This window comes from Propithecus coquereli, unplaced genomic scaffold (assembly GCF_000956105.1).
Source record: "Propithecus coquereli isolate 6110/MARCELLA unplaced genomic scaffold, Pcoq_1.0 Scaffold104, whole genome shotgun sequence".
Classification (NCBI taxonomy): Eukaryota; Metazoa; Chordata; class Mammalia; order Primates; family Indriidae; genus Propithecus; species Propithecus coquereli.
In genome coordinates this window covers 8,500,184-8,517,316 of record NW_012134303.1, presented here as the reverse complement: position 1 = coordinate 8,517,316, position 17,133 = coordinate 8,500,184, and the positions used below count along the sequence as shown (strand labels likewise).

Below are 17,133 nucleotides of genomic sequence, written 5' to 3'. Positions count from 1 at the left end.
AAACAAACAAACAAACAAAAAAACAGTGCAAATGACTGAAAATAAAATAATGCTAGTGATTATAAGGGTAGGATCTGGTGTCAAACAGACTTATATTTGAATTCCAGTGTTACTACTTACTAACTGGAGGTTTGCTAAACTACTCTGTACTTCAGTTTCTTCATCTGTAAAATGAAGATAATAACACTGTGAGAATTACAAGTAAACACATGCAATGAGTTTAGAATGGTGTCTGGTACATAGTAAGCACTAAATAACTGCTAGCTGGTATAACTGTGCTGGAGAAATTCCAGGATCTAGGAAACAGTGTGTAGTACATCCTGGCTACTGACTAATGATCCCTGGAAGGCAAGAGAGAAAATACCTGCAGGAATTACAAAAACTGGAAGGAAGTACCAGAGATACAATCCATCTCATAGTTCGAACCACGATTAGATGATGACTTAGAACTTGGATAAAGATTTAAGGGAACAGGACTGTCTTGAGGCTGTAGTTCATACATGACCCTTTCAGGAGACCGGAGAACAATCAAAGACTACAGGGAATCTTTGAGAATTAGCGAATCCTCCTAGTCTAACTCCCTTTCACCTTTGAAGCACTTTCTCTCTCTGGCTTTGAGCTCTGGCAGGGCTATAGCTACACGTGCACAACTTCTAGCCTGGTGAAAGCTGACTACGGTACTGGCAACTCATTGGCTATGCCTCCAACACCCTGCCAGCGTGTAGAGGAGGCTATCCACTTGGAATCATGGCAATGGTTCTTTCAAAGTATTAACCAGTTATTCCTTGGAAATATCCACTTCAAAAGTAATTGGCAAGGTCATTGAGACAAGATAAAAATGCCTATTACCCTATGTCTAGCATGAATTCATTCAAACCAGGCCAAACTTTCAAGTCTTCCTGTGTGAATCATTTGGGTAAGGAGAGCATCATGCAAATATTTTGATGTACCTTTTTCCCCTTACCATCCTAGCCTGGAATTAGTCCCAAACTTCAGGAATACATCTCAGAAATTTGACAAGAGCAAGACTGAGCACAGTCGCAGCTTCCTCTCTGTTTCTATAGCAAATGCCAACTTTGCCAAGACAGACTAGATTTGTTTATTTTATCACCTGGAAAAAAGATCAGAGATCATATACTTCTTCCTCTACCTGCAAACATGCCCAGTGCCTGTCCACCGAAGGAAGAGTTTTTCTGTTTTTAATGATTTCAAAACAAGATTCCATAACCTCCCTTGGTAGCTCATTCCGGTATTTGATAGTTTCCTCCTTCTAATAATATATCCTCAAGTATGTTCTCATATATTAACTTATAACATAACTTATAACAATCCTATGCAGCAAGGGTTATCCCTATTTTACAACTTAGAAAGTGGGTAAGTGACTTGCTGTGATTGCACAGCTGATTAGTAGCAGAGCAATAATAAGAACTTGATTCTTTAAACTTTTGGCCCTCTGTATAGTCTATTACACTGGCTGGTCTGCCTTAATGATGCTCTGGGAACCTCCAAATCACCAGCAGAATAAGAATCAATGTTAAGATATCAACAAGAACTCAATACATTTATTCCTCATATCTGAGGGGGGATTAGTTCTAGGACCTTCCACAGATACCAAAATCCACAGATACTCAAGTCCCTGATATAAAATGGTATAGTATTTGTCTATAACCTACACACATCCTCCCATATACTTTAAATCATCTCTAGATTATGTATAATACCTAATACAAGGTAAATGCTATGTAAGTAGTTTGTTATACTATATTGTTTAGGGAATGATGACAAGAAAAATGTCTGTACATGTTCAGCACAGATGCAATTTTTTAAAATATTTTTGACCCATGGTTGGTTGAATCCATGGATGTGTAACCCATGAATATGGATGACCAACTGTGTAGCCATGATGGTTTGCTTACCAAATGGATCAAAGGCCAAAAGTCCCCTTGAGGACAACCATTTCATTGTCTTCATCCCTACATAACATTTTCCCAGAATGTACTTAGAGTTAGAAAGCCCTGGTAAAAATGAAACATACCAAAAGCCTAGCTGAAAATTAAAATCACCTTAAGACCATATGCTGATCTATGAAAATAAAACATAAGGCAAGAGTACTTGGTTTCCTGCTTTCTAACAGCTCCATTTTTTTTTTTTTACCTCTGAGATATATATACCCAGAATAAGTTGAAGGAAATGAGGCAGAAAAAAATTTCCTAATATCCTATAAAGAAAAATGCTTTGCTCTTGGACATGAATTTCCTTTCCCTCTGAAGATTGCATACTGCTGCTTCCCAAGGTTTGTAAAGGGGCCAATGGTTAGCATTTTAAATGTGGGTAAACAGTGAATCCCATTGCCTAACATGCTTGACACTCAGAAAAGCACATCAGGGACCCAGGAGGCAGGGCCTGCGTGACAAGATGGAGTTAGTGCAAGTCCTGCAGCAGGTCGGCGGTCACGGCAGCCTCCGCAGCTATCTACGAGTTTTTTTCAGGGCAAGTGATGTGAGGGTTGGTGCATTATTAGCAGGGGAAGACAAATATGGAAACAAATATTATAAAGACAATAAGCAAATTTTGGCTGTCACCTTTGGGTTATACATGCTACTAAAATAAATGGCAAAAATACATTCTGGGATGTGGTTGGAAGCATGGCACCTCCTGAATGGCATCGTTGGCTTCCCTGTATGACTGATGATCCTCCAACAACAAAACCACCTACTGCTCGTAAATTCATTTGGACAAACCATAAATTCAAAGTGAGTAGCACCCCAGAACAACATGTACCTTATTCTACCACTAGAAAGAAGATTCAGGAGTGGGTCCTACTTTCAACACCTTACAAGTAAAGACAGTGAAAAACAGTTTAAACATGCAAAATATGGGGCTTTTCATGTAATTGCACTTTTTCTGCTGACCTTTAACTTAATTAAAATTGTTTGGCTAAGCCAAAAAAAAAAAAACAAAAAAAACAAAAAAGCACCAGGGCTACAGCACCATCCTCTGGCAAGAGCCCTTGCAATACTAAACCAGCATGCTGCTCAACTGAAAAGATGAATGAAATTTTCCTGATAGGATTTACTTTTTAATATTAGCTAGAGGCAGGGGAATCTCAAGGCAGGCTCACTTGATAGGAACAGAATTTATCTCTCATCTCTCGTGACTGATACTACCAGGTTAAATATTTATGTTCTAAAACACACTTTTAATTAAATATAACGGCCACTCCATCTAACTACCCTTGTTAAAGTCACTGGTGATTTCCACATTACTAAACCCAATTGTCACTTCTCAGTCTTCATTTTACTTGTCCTACAAGCATTTAACATGGTCAATCATTCACATGTCCTCTTCTTCATCTAGTCACTCTCTTAGTGGTCTCATACAGGCTGTAAATAACACCTATATGCCGATGACTCTGAAACTTATTTAGCCAGCTGAGACCTTTCTCCAGAATCACATGCTTGTATATCTAATCACCTTCACATTGATTTGTGATATCTAAAATTTAATACAGTATGTCTAAAACTAAATCCTTGGTATTCCCTATAAAATCTACTACACTTATAGCCTTCTATAGCAGTATATGGCAATTCTATCCTTCTAACTACTCAGGCTAAAAAATCTTGGATTTATCTTTAACTCTTCTTTTGCCCACAACCCACAGCCAATCCACCAGGATATCCTGTTAGCTCTGCCTTCAAAACATATCCACAATCTGATCACTTGTCATTGTTAGCCACCATCATCTACTTATTTCCATAGCCTCCTAACAGATTTCCTTTGCCCTGTCTCATTACAGTCTCTTCTCAACACACCAGCCAGAGATCCCTTTAAAACAGAAATCAGTTCCACACTAATAATGTTGATTTAAAAAAACAGAAGTCAGATCATGTCACTCCTCCATTTAAAACTTTCTGATGACTCTGTATTTCCTTCAGAGTAAAACTCAAGTTCTTATAGTGGCTTATACGGCCCTCCATAATATAACCTGCAACTTCTACTTCTCTGCCCCTCCCTCTGTTCTAGCTTCTCTGGCCTCTTTGCCATTCCTCAAATTCACCAGGCACACTCCCCTTTAGGTGCTTTGCACTGGATACTTTTTCTGCCTGGAATGGAATGAAGATTTCATGTTGCTGCTTCCCAAGATTTGTAAAGGGGCCAAAGGTTAGCGTTTTAAACGTGGGTAAAGACCCGGATACCTGAAGAGCAAAATCCTTCACCTCCTTCAAATTCTTTGCTTACATCTTGCCTTCTCAATGAGGGCTTCACTTACCACCTTCTGAAAATTGAACCTACCCCTCACAACCTGGCACTCCTGAGTCTTCCTTACTCTGTTCCTCTTTTTCATTTTTCTTAGAACTTATCACTTTCTGCACATATTATATAGTGTACTTATGTATTATGATTATTATTTATTTTCTGGTCTCCCTCTCTAAAATGTAAGCTCCCTGAAGGCAGGGATCTCTGTTTTGTCCAAGTACAAGTGTAGTGTCTAGCACATAGTACATACTCAATAAATATTTGTTGAATGAATAGGACTAATAATTCCTTAGCATTTTATACTGTTTTATACTTTTTTTCATACTTTCACATGGTATCTCATTTGATCTTCAGAATTACCATATATGGTGGGGTAGGGCAACACAGAGTTTATTATCTCCATTTTACATTTAGGAAAATCAAAATCCAGAAAGGCAAAATGACCTACCCAAAGTCACATAGCGCGGGAATGCAGTAAAACCAGGAATCTAGTTTTGTGCTCTCTTTCCGTATCCTCCAATATTACACTACAAAGCCCCTAGTCCTTGAGAAAAGATCTTTTAGATTCTTTGTTAGGATAGAGACATGCCCTGCTTGTGCCATTAACCCAATGTCTTGAAGCTTAATGTGTTTCACCAACACATAGGAAGACAAACATGCTAAGTCAACTAAAGACCTGAGTTTACGTGTGAAATCACCTTGTGACTATCAGAGAAAATGATTCCCAAATGGCACTCTCTCCAAAAAAAAAAAAAAAATGCAGCATTTGAATATCCCAGCTACTCGGTGCAATAAATCATTTGTTTCTTTCTAACCAGCGCTGCCTTCCTCTTGCATTACACATGAAACCAAACAGTTCTCCAAAGCAATACAATAGCACAAAGGGGGAAATTACAGTCCAAGGCATCTGTGACCTAAACTACATCCCAGTGGCCTCTTCCACTGTGCCACCATCTAGGCCACTAACTGCCCATGTTGAAAGCTCTCCCCGACTGCCACGCCACACAAGAAGAGACAATCCCTTTAAATGTAGCACCAAACAAGAAGCTGGTGTTTACTTGGCAAGGGAAGGACGGTATACTTTCATGCTTGGCATACTGCTACCACTGGCATCTAATCCAGAAGCTGCTGCATTCTGCAGGGGTGGCAACTATTTTGTCCTTGGGATAACATAGTGGAAGATGCAGCTATATTTACATACAGGCTTTTCAATAGAGATGCCTGACACCCCTGGTAAGCTCACTGGAGGAGACAGAAATGGCACAGCCAGGAAAAGGCAAGCCAAGTCCTCAGTGCCTTCTGGCAACTGAATCCAAAGTACCAGAAAGAAAGAGGCCTTGATCTGTTTCCCTGGCCCGCATAATGTCATTATACCAGGTATGTATCCAGTAACGCCCCCCGCCAGGTATTACTGAGTAAACCAGGTTTGTCTTCAGTGCCCTTTTCAAAACTGTCCTTTCCAAGATCACAGCAAATCAAGTAGTGAGGCTTGACTCTCCTACCAAGTCAGCTCTGTTGCCAGGCTCAACAAATATCCCTAATGAAACAGCAAGCGTCAGCTCAGTAAATAAACCTCGAGCGGAAAACAGAAGTGTTGATGCAAGCGCAATCTACCAAATGCTTGACAGACTTTAGATAATACGTGAATGCAAACACCACTAAAACATGAAGAAACATGCAACAACCTCAGCCATGCAGGCAAGTGCTGAAGTATCTGACACTGGGGCAGTCGGAATTGTGGAGGAAAGAGACCTTATTTTAAGGAGAATATGGACTTTGGGGGCAGAGAGATCCACATTCAAGTCTAAAAGTGTTCTTATTAGCAGGTCACTTCAGTTCGCTGTGACTCATCTTCCTGATCAGAAATAAGGATGATGATAATACCATGAGCAAGTATCACTTTTGCAATTTAGACCATGTTTAATTATGGGGAGATACCCCATTACTTTAGTTAAAATTATAAAAGCTACTATGAACATTTATATACAAGTCTTTCTATAAACATATGCTTTCATTTCTCTTCAATAAATACTTAGGAGTGGAATAGAGTTGTGTGGTAGGTGTATGTTTACCCTTTTACGAAAATGTAGAACTGTTTTCCAAAATGGTTATAACAGTTTACATACCTACTAGCAATTTATGAGGACTCCAGTTGATAAATATTCATAATAGCATTATTTGTAACAGCCTCAAACTAAATCAACCCAAATGTCCATACATACAATACTTACAATAAAACTGTGGTATATCTATATTCTGAAATGATATTCAAAAATAAAAGAAATGAAGTCAATATGAATATATATACATAAATATATATATAAAAGCATGGCTTTCGAGTTGAAACATAGATTTAGACTCTACCTGTGACACTTACTAACTGTATGGCATCAAGGAAGGCATTGGTTCTCTCTAAACCTGAGTTATCTATATTTTGAGGATGATGATGATACCTATCTCAAATAGATGCTATAACAATCAAACGAGATAATGTTGCAAATGCGTTTTATAAACCATAAACTCCAAGACAAAAAACGTTCTCTTTAAAAGGCTTTGATTAGGGTGGCTAACTAATCTAGTTTTCTAGGACTCAGGATTTTCAATGCCATCTATAGAAAGTTTTAGGCAAACTGGGATGAGTTGGACATCCTAGTCTTGACTGGGCCATAACTAGGCCAATGTCCTGACTAGGCCTTAACTGGGATGACTACATCTTAACCAAACTTAGGCCCTGGCTTTGCCTTAACTACACTCTGACAAGGGATTAACTAGGCTTAAGCCCTGGCTAGGACTTAAGTAGATTCTGACTAGGACTTAACTAAGCTTAGCCCCTTCTAGACTTTAACTGGAATGAACAGACCTTAAATAGGCTCAGACCCTTGCTATACCTTCAATTAGACTCTGATTAGGCCTTCTCTAGATTTAGGTCCTGGCAAGGCCTTATCTAAACTCTGATCAGATATGAACTAGGCATAGTCCCTGGCTAAGGTAACTGGGTTATAACTAGAACTTAACTAGACCTTAACTAGACTGTCTAGGCTTTAACTAGGTTTAAGTCATGTCTTTGCCTTAACTAGACTTTAGCTAAGCTTTAACTAGGCTTTGGCCTTGGCCAGGTCTTAACTGGGCTGGCTACACCTTAAGTGGCCTTAATTAGGACAACTAGGAGGTCCTAAGTGGGCTTAGGCCTGGCTAGGCCTTAACTTAAGTCTGACTAGACCTTTACTAAGCTTAGACCTGACTAAGCCTTAACTAGGTCCCAGATATACCTTAACTAAACTCTGACTAGGCCTTCTCTAGTCTTAGACCCTGAATAGTCCTTAACTGTGCTTTGACTAGGACTTAAATAGGCTTAGCCCCTGGCTAGGCTTTAAGTGGGCTAATTAAGCCTTAACTTGGATTTGGCCATGACTAGGCCTTAACTGAGTTAACTAGCTCTTAAGTAGTCTTAGGCCCTTGCTGTACTTTAACCAGACTCTGATCAGACCTTACCTAGGCTTAGTCCCTGCTTAGGCCTCAACTATCCTCTGACTAAACCTCAACTGGACTTTGGCCGTGATTAGGCTTTAACCAGGCTGGCACTTTAACTCTATTCTGATGAGGCCTGAACCAAGTTGGCTAGCCTTTAACTAGGCTTAGGCCCTGAGTATCCCTTAAAAAGACTCTGACTAGGCATTAATAAAATTAGGCCCTGGCTCTACCTTAACTAGTTTCTGACTAATATTTAAGTAGACTTAGACCTTAACTGGACTCTGCTAGGCCTTAATTAAACTTAGGACCTGGCTATACCTTAACTAGTTTCTGACTAATGCTGAACTAAGCTTAGGCTTTATATGGGCTCTGACTTGACTTTAATTAGGCTTAAGCCCTGATGAGGCCTTAACTGGGCTCTGACAAAGTCTAAACTATTCTTAGGTACTCCCAAGGCCCATACTGGGCTCTGACTAACAGTTAGGCTGAGGGTCTGGCTAAGTCTTAACTAAGCTCTGACTAGGACTAAACTATGGTTTATGACCTTACTAGGACTTAATAAGAATATGATTAGGACTTAATTAGGCTTAGGATCTGGCTAGGGCTTAACTGGGCTCTGACTAGACCTAAATTAGGCTTAAGCACTACCTAGGGGTTAACTGGGCTCTGACTACACCTAAATTAGGCTGAGGCATTGGTTTTGCTTCAACAAGAAGTTGATGAGGTGTTGGCCGGGCATGGTTCGCACCTGTAATTCTAGCACTCTGGGAGGCCAAGGTGGGAGGATCGCTTGAGGTCAGGAGTTCTAGACCAGTCTGAGCAAGAGCGAGACCCCTGTCTCTACTAAAAATAAAAATAAATTAGATGAGCAACTAAAAATAGAAAAAAAATTAGCCGGGCGTGGTGGCACACGCCTGTAGTCCCAGCTACTCGGGAGGCTGAGGCAGGATTGCTTGAGCCCAGGAGTTTGAGGTTGCTGTGAGCTAGGCTAACACCATGGCACTCTAGCCCGGGATGACAGAGCGAGACTCTGTCTCAAAAAAAAAAAAAAATTGATGAGGTGTTAACTGAGCTAGCTAGCTTTTAACTAGGCTTTGGCCTTGGCTACACCTTAAAAAGACTGACAGGCCTTAACTATGTCTAGACTCTGACTGGGCCTAACTGTGCTCTGACTAGATCTTAACTATGTTTAGATTCAGTAGGCCCTATATGGGCTGGATAGACTTTAACTGATCTAACTAGACCTGAGGTAGGCTTAGGCTTTGGCTAAGTCTTAACTGGGCTGACCAAGCCTTTACTAGGCTTAGACTCTAAGTTTTTTTTTTTTTTTTTTTTTTTTGATACAGAGTCTTGCTCTGTCGCTCAGGCTAGAGTGCAGTGGCATCAGCCTAGCTCACAGCAACCTCAAACTCCTAGGCTCAAGTGATCCTCCTGCCTCAGCCTCCCGAGTAGCTGGGACTACAGACGTACACCACCACAGTGGCTAACTTTTTCCATTTTTAGCAGAAACGGGGTCTCACGCTTGCTCACGGCTCAGGCTGGTCTCGAAATCCTGAGCTCAAGAGATCCTCCCACCTCGGCCTCCCAGAGTGCTAGGATTACAGGCATGAGCCACCGTGCCCAGCCGTCTGACTAAGTCTTAACTAAACTCTGACTAGGAGTGACTATGTTTATAATCTTGCTAAAACATAACTAGACTATGACTAAGACTTAACTAGGACTCAACTTGGCTTAGACCCTGGCCAGGGCTTAACTGGGTTTTAACTAGACCTAAACTAGGCTTAGGCATTGGTGATGCTTTTATAATACCCTGATGAGGTCTTAACCAAGCTAGCTAGCTTTAACTAGGCTTAGGGCTTGGCTACACCTTAAAAAGACTGACAGGCCTTAACTCTGGCTAGGCCTAACTATACTCTGACTATATTTTAAATATATTTAAGCTCTGGCTAGGCCTTAGCTGGGCTGGCTAGACTTTAACTGGGCTAACTAGACCTGAAGTAGGCTTAGGCTCTGGCTAGGTCTTAAATGGACTAAGACTTAAGTAGGCTTAGGCCCTGACTAAGTTTTAACTAAGCTCTGACTAAAACTACCTCACTTTAAACTAGGCTTAGGCCTTGGCTACACTTTAAAAGATTCTGGCAGGCCTTAAGTATGCTTAGGCTCTGACTGGGCCTAACTGTGCTCTGACCGGATCTTAACTATGTTTAGGCTCTTACTCAGCCTTAACTAGGCTGGGAAGACTTGAACTGAGCTAACTAGACATGAAGCAGGCTTAGGCTCTGGCTAGGTCTTAACTGGGCTAACTAGGCCTTAACTAAGCTTTGGTTAAGGATAGGTCTGACTAAAACTTTAAGCTGACTAAAACTTAACTACGTTTAGGCTCTATCTGACCCTAACTGGTTTCTGAGTAGGCCTCAACTTGGCTTAGCCCCTGGTTAGGTAGTAACTGGGCTGGCTAGGCATTAATTAGACTGAGTAGGCCTTAACTAGGCTTTGAACCTGGCTAGGCCTCAACTTGGCCAAGTCCATGGCTAGAGTTTAACTGGGTTAAGGTCCAGCTAGGCTTTACCTAACCTGAAGTGCTGGCTAGGCCTTAACAAGGCTTCAGCCTTGGCCTTGCCTTAATTAAGCTCTATTCAGGCCTTGACTAAGTTGCAGTTACTCTTTACCAAGGGTCACCTCAGTCATATATTACTTCTAGCCCTCTCCTCCCCTGGTTTGTATCCTCCATTTTACCTCAGTTATCCTGCAGTTTCAGGCTGCACTCTGGATCATAAAGAGGGAATGAAGATGACCCCCTACCTCACCTCACTGTAGCAGGAAATAGACTGCTTGCAGCCAGATGTATTTATAGCATAAAACAGGAAGCAACCGCTGCTTTAACCGCTCCCCACCCTCCCACCCCCGCCCCAGAAACCAGGGGATACTCTTTTAGGTAACACTCCACCTGGAAGCACATGCTCATTTCACCCAGTCACGATCTGGTTGGTACAACTCCTTCCAGGACATCTGCATTTTGTAACAAATTTGTAACAATTCTAGAGGACGGTGGCAGGCCGGAGTACAGGAGGCCTGTTGCAGCTTTTGCACATAACATGCTATTGGAAGTTAAGAAGAGAAATATCACCAATGGTGATATAGCACCTCTCGTATACTCCTGGAAAGTGCTGGAACACATTCTACTAAGCAAAGTATCCCAAGAATGGAAAAACAAGCACCACATGTACTCACCATCAAATTAGTATTAACTGATCAACACATAAATGCACATATCAGAATAACATCTATTGGATGTTGGGCAGGGGGGAGAGGGGAGAGGGGAAGGGGGAGGAGGGAGGAGGGGATGGGTATTTGTATACACAAAGAGTGCAATGCGCACCACCCGAAGAATGGACATATTTGAAACTCGGACTTAGCAGGGGAGAGGGGGGCAAGGGCAACATACATAACCTAAACATCTGCACCCCCATAATATGCTGAAATTAAAAAAAAAATGGAATTCTTACATTACTGTAAGTAATTTTTTTTTTTAAGAGACGAGGTCTTGCTATGTTGTCCAGGCTGGAGAGCAGTGGCTGTTGATAGGAGTGATCATGGCACGCTGCAACCTTGAGCTCCTGAGCTCCAGTGATCCTGCCACCTCAGCCTCTTGGGTAGCTGGGACTACAGGCACAAGTCGCCATGTCCAGCTTTTTTATTTTTGTAATTAAAAAAAAAAAAGAAGAGAAATAGCTGATGCACTAGAATTGCAGCAAAGAGAGTGTAAGCTTGACAAGGCTGAACCCTGAGCATTTGTAGACCCTATGAATTCTCCACAGTTAGCTTATCAGTCCTACTGTGAGGAAGGAAGTAGCCAGTCTGATATATACTGGCTTGGCCAGTTATAGGATGCTGAAGTCCTCAGTTAATGACTCAAGAATAAGATGATAAATCCAGACCAGAGAATGAGCAATTATTTCTGTCTAATGGTTTCATGGATTCCTAGCTATGAAAAACCAGTAATTGATTCCAAACCCCTGCTATATTATTTTGTTCGAAAGTATGTATTTGTATATATTTTTTTGTTAGTAAAATGCTTTGATTCATTGCACACTGGGAGTTTAGTTTGACCCAACGAATCATTTTTGTCATCTGTATCAAGTTCTAAGTTAAACTTATATAAGCGTGTAAAGTCTTATTAACTCCTTCGAGTACACAGTGACTCAGTTAGTAGTGACCTACTAACTAAAATTTGTAGGTACTATTCAGGACAAAGCTCTGTTCACAGGACAGTGCCTGCATAGGGCCTATGCCAGTAGGATGTAACTCCTCCTTACATTAGGCTGTATATAACTGGTAGGTCAAGAAGATTGATCTGGGCACCAGGATCAAGGACTTTATGCATTCGTTCATTCATCTCATAAATGTTTATTAATCATCTACTGTGTGCCAGCTATCATCCTGAGTATCAGGAATATGATAGCAAGCACATACAGCCACAGCCCTTGACCTCAAGGAGTTTTCATTTTACAAATAAAACCAGAGCAGGGTCTCCACAGCCATAAGTTGAGGCCTAGATTAAAGCAATCTATATGCTATAGAAACACAGGGCAAGGTGAGATTTCATGGGCAAAACCCAAAATGACAGAATAGCCGTAGGAATTAGGGGGAAAGAGCTAGACAAAAAGCCATGTGGTCAAAAAGATAGCAGCAACAAATGAGTATTATCCTCATTTTAAAAATATGAAAACAGATGTCTCCCAACATCACCACCACCACTACCATGTCACCCTGGGCAAGTCTTTTATATTTCCCAGTCTTCAGTTCTTCTATAAAACAGAGTAGCTTAATCACTTGAAAAAAAAATGAAGGGAAACTACAGTAGATGAATAAATTATAAATCATATTGGCACAGTGGATAAGAATCACAGGTTTTGGAGTAGTACAGATGGGGGCTTGAATCTCAGCTCTTGTCACCTTGTAGCTGTATACCCTAGCCGTGTGATTTAACCTTGCTGAGCCTCATATTTCCTTCTCTGTAAAAAGAGGATATATACTAATAATACCCATCTCATGGGGGCTGTCGTGGGGCCAAAATCTTACAACATATGGAAATTGCTTAGTTTAATGAATTAAGAACCAGGAAGAATGAACTATGCCTGTGCAACCTCCTTTTTATTCACATCACTCTTTGGTGTCTTAAGTATATTTAGCAGGTACTCAATAAAGATGTGCTGACTGGCTGACTGGTTTATTGGACTTCACCAGCAGGCAGTAAGAAGATTCACAGGGCAATACCAAGGAATCTCAAAAGCCTGGAAAATGTGATAGAATAGCACAAGAGATCAGAGTTTTTCCTTATTCTTACCCCTAGGCCGGCTCAACCCACATCCATTCATTCCCTATGATCATAACAAAGAATCATCTTCCTGGGATGTTCCACAGGCCACACTGGATGACGCATACAAGTCTCAGGGAGACATTTCGGGTTTAACCTGAAGAAGAGCCTGGATTCTCTGCTCTGCTTGGGCACTGAAACCTTCTATACCTTTCTTTTAAACACTCCATGTTTTCTTTTCTTTTCTTTTTTTTTTTTTTTTGAGACAGAGTCTTACTTTGTCGCCCCAGGGAAGAGTGCCGTGGTGTCAGCCTAGCTCACTGTAACCTCAAACTCCTGGGCTCAAGCCATCTTCCTGCCTCAGCCTCCTGAGTAGCTGGGACTACAGGCACGCACCACCACACCCAGCTGATTTTTTCTATTTTTGGTAGAGACGGGGTCTCACTCTTGCTTCAGGCTGGTCTCGAACTCTTCACCTCAAGTGATCCTCCTGCCTCAGCCTCCCAGAGTGCTAGGATTTACAGGCATGAGCCACTGTGCCCGGCCTCTTTTTCTTATTTCTCCAATCTCTGGTAATCTCTGAAGGGGCTACCAACAGAGTCACAATTTAATATTTGAAAGATGCTTTGAAAAGAAAAAGTATTATTAACTATTAGTTGCACTTTGTAAACAAATTCATAAATACTTCACTTACAGTTGCCGAAACATTACAAACCACTGCTGTAACTAGATCTCTCTCCAGCTTTATTTTCACATTCAGGATCATAAGGGAAGTATGTTGGCATCATTTTAGTACTTGGTGTTGAAGTGCAAGTACCAAGCCATTCACTTAACTCCTGGGAGAACTAGAGAAAGGAATGAGTTTAAGGCTGTCAGAACTAAAAACAAATAACCAAGAAACTTATACATCTCTTTCTGGAGGCTGTGAACTGGGTGCCAATGTTTCTCACTCGAAGATGGCTTTGGTATGTTTCTGCTGAAGGACAAGGGGATACATAGACTAGGCCCAGACCACCTAAAGCAATGGTTCTCCACAGGGCTGATCCACGCCCCCCACTCCCAACAACTCACCAGGGATATTTGGCAATATATGGAGAGACTTTTGGTTGTCACAACTTTTGGTTGACAGGGGAGGTGCCACTGTCAATTGGTGAGTAGAGGCCAGAGAACTACCCAACATCTACAATGCACAGAACAAAGAATTATCCAGCCCCAAAAGCCAATAGTGTTGAGGTTGAGAAAATCTGACCTGGAGAAACCTTCCATTCTTCCCATCCTGGCAACTAGAAAATATTCTTGAAGGCCTTTCTTGTGGGCACTGTGGGATATATAAGCTATGGTCTCTGCCCTAAGGAAGCTTAGAGTCTAATAGGGAGAGAAACCAAGCACACTGAAGCAGCCACAAAATAGAGGAGTGTATCACATAGGTTTTTTTTTTCCTACATAACATAGTATAGTCCCTGAATACTATAGAAACTTTTTTGAAAATTCATTTTATTTTTAAGTGACAAATAATTTTATTAATTTATGGGATACAACGTGATGCTTTGATATGTGTTTACATTATAGAAGGGAGAGAACACAGGCATTTGAAGTTCAGGAAAACTTAAAAGAAAAGTTGGATCTTGAGCTGGTGCTTAAAAGAGGCTACTATTCTTTTCCTTCTTTTCACTGTTGGGAGGAAGATAACTCTGAGCTCGCTGCCCATATATCCTTTCTTCCCACTCTCTATTTAATCAGCATCTTATAATCTGATTTCAGGACTCCACAGAAAATTATTTTTCTTAAGCACCAGAGCCAAACCACCTGTCCTCAATATTAATCTCCCTAGACTCCCACCTCTCTGAAATTCTCTTCCTTCTTGCCTTTTATGACATCATCATTCTGTTCTGGTTCCCTCTTGACTACTTGTGACTTGGCCTCAGGTTTCTTTCTACAGCCAACTTACATAAGCAGGCAAGCCTTGAACTCTAGCCTGCAGCCTTTTTCTCACTCACCTTTTCTTCTTAATTAATTATTTCATTCATTCACTTACATCCTTTCTCATTCTGCAAGGGATTTGAGGTAGTTGTAATCTCATACTCTGCATTCTCCCTCAATTATCATACCCACTCCTGTGGTTTCCCCCATCATCTCTATACAGGCAATTCCCTAAACTGCCTCTGACTCTGATGTCCTTCCTACACACCATACCTATCTGCCCAACCATCTGTTGAATACTGTCTGCAGATACCTCAAATCCAACATGTTCTAAGCTTAGGGTGACCAAATCATCCTGGTTTACCTAGCACATTCCCTGTATTAGCACTGAAAGCCTGATGTCCTGGAAATTCCCTCGATCCCAGGCAAAGGACAGTGAGTCATCACAACTAAAATGAACTCATCAGTATCAGTCCCAAACTCAGCCCTCCTCATGATCTCCTGATTCCCCTCCATCAGTTAATAGCAGAGATGTCCTCCTTCTGCATAAACCTCAACTCCTCTTTACCTGCCACCCACTCATGCAATTGATAGCCAAATATTGTCAATTCTGTCTTCAAAATGTCTCCTTTACCATCACCTCCTTTCAACTTCCACTGCTCTAATTCAGGCCTTTATCACCTCTCACCTGAACAGTTACAATAGACTCCTAATCAGTCCCCCTGCCCCCAGTCACTCCATCACCCCACTCCCATCCCTTTCGCCAATTCATCTTCCAAACTGCTAAGACTGATCATTCTGAAACACAAATCTTATCATGCACAGGTCGTCATCTCCTCATCAATATGGAAGTCTTGCAGAATGAACACCAAGAGCAGTATTAAACCCAGGCTCTCAGCTATTTGAGCATGGTGATCGCACAGTGTGATACCTAAGAAATGTTGTTATGAATGACTAAAATGCACCGAGTAATAATATGAGCTATAAGTGAAAGGGGAAAGCAAAACAAAACAAAAACCACCACCATACCCTCGAGAAGCCAGACATAGTGAGTTTGTTGGTTACACTTTTGCATCTTCTCATTTCTTCAGAGAAGTATATGACAACCACAGCTAAGGAAAGTAAGTACTGCCAGGGAACTCTTGGTGGTACAGACCCTTTACAGCCTTGATATTCATCACAGATAGAACCAGCTGGAAGTCACATTATGCAGAAACTAAGCTTCAGAGAAAATTCACTTGCTCCCTTAGGCTGTTAGGTCTTAACTTATCTGTAGCCCTATTCCCAAATTACCCCTGCTGCAAGAACCATAGGCTTTCCATCCCAGACTGACAAGGAAAAAGAGAATTTGCTTGAATTATGTTTATATCAGTGACGGGAAATATGTATCCCAATTGAATGAGGGGGGAGGGCTTTGAATATAGATTAGGAAAAGTGAAAACTGCCAGTTGAAGGAGAAGGCAAGTGCTTTCCCTAGAGAAGAAAGAGAGCTCATCCCTTCCTCTCTCGGCAAAACTTACCTATCTGTCTCCTCTCAGACACTTGAAAGTCGTAAACTGTTTATGAAGTAACTCACCTTAGGAGTAAAGGGCTGACCTTCACAGAAATATTAGAAAAAGATGGCTACCAGAAATAGCAGAGCTGTAACCCAAAGGCTTTACCTAATGGTAGGAATTTTCATCACATCATAGGTAACGTCCTCTTCCATCTAGGTAACTAAGAGATATAGGCCACCCCCCACTCCCAGCAGACGGCTCCCCCAACTAGGGTCCTGCCTTTTTTTCACCACATTCATTTTTCTAGTTTTTTTCTCTGTCATTTAATAGGACATTGAGGCATTGAAACATTTATCTCCGAAAGACCTTGCTTCTGAAATTCATTCTCCCTTCACTTTAGGTGCCTCCCCAGTCAGAAACACATACACACACAACCCCCCCATAAACAAACACACATCCCTTCATTGTTTAATAGCAATACTCTCCTTGTCCCTAAACTTAAGAGATACAGTTTCTGCCCTGAAGGAGTTTAGAGTCTGTCTAATCAAAGACACCAGCCAAGGACGGCACGGTGCCTCACACCTGTAATCCTAGCACTCTGGGAGGCCGAGGCCGGAGGATCACTCAAGGTCAGGAGTTCGAGACCAGCCTGAGCAAGAGCGAGACCCCCCC

General features: G+C 41.4%; 1 protein-coding gene and 1 pseudogene across 2 annotated transcripts in view; both read left to right on the top strand.

The window, feature by feature from the left end:
* TRPC5 (transient receptor potential cation channel, subfamily C, member 5) overlaps positions 1 to 17,133 on the top strand; it is a 296,609-nt gene that overhangs the window by 177,918 nt on the left and 101,558 nt on the right. The gene's annotated exons all lie outside the window — the stretch shown is intronic.
* LOC105810751 lies at positions 2,410 to 2,843 on the top strand (annotated as a pseudogene).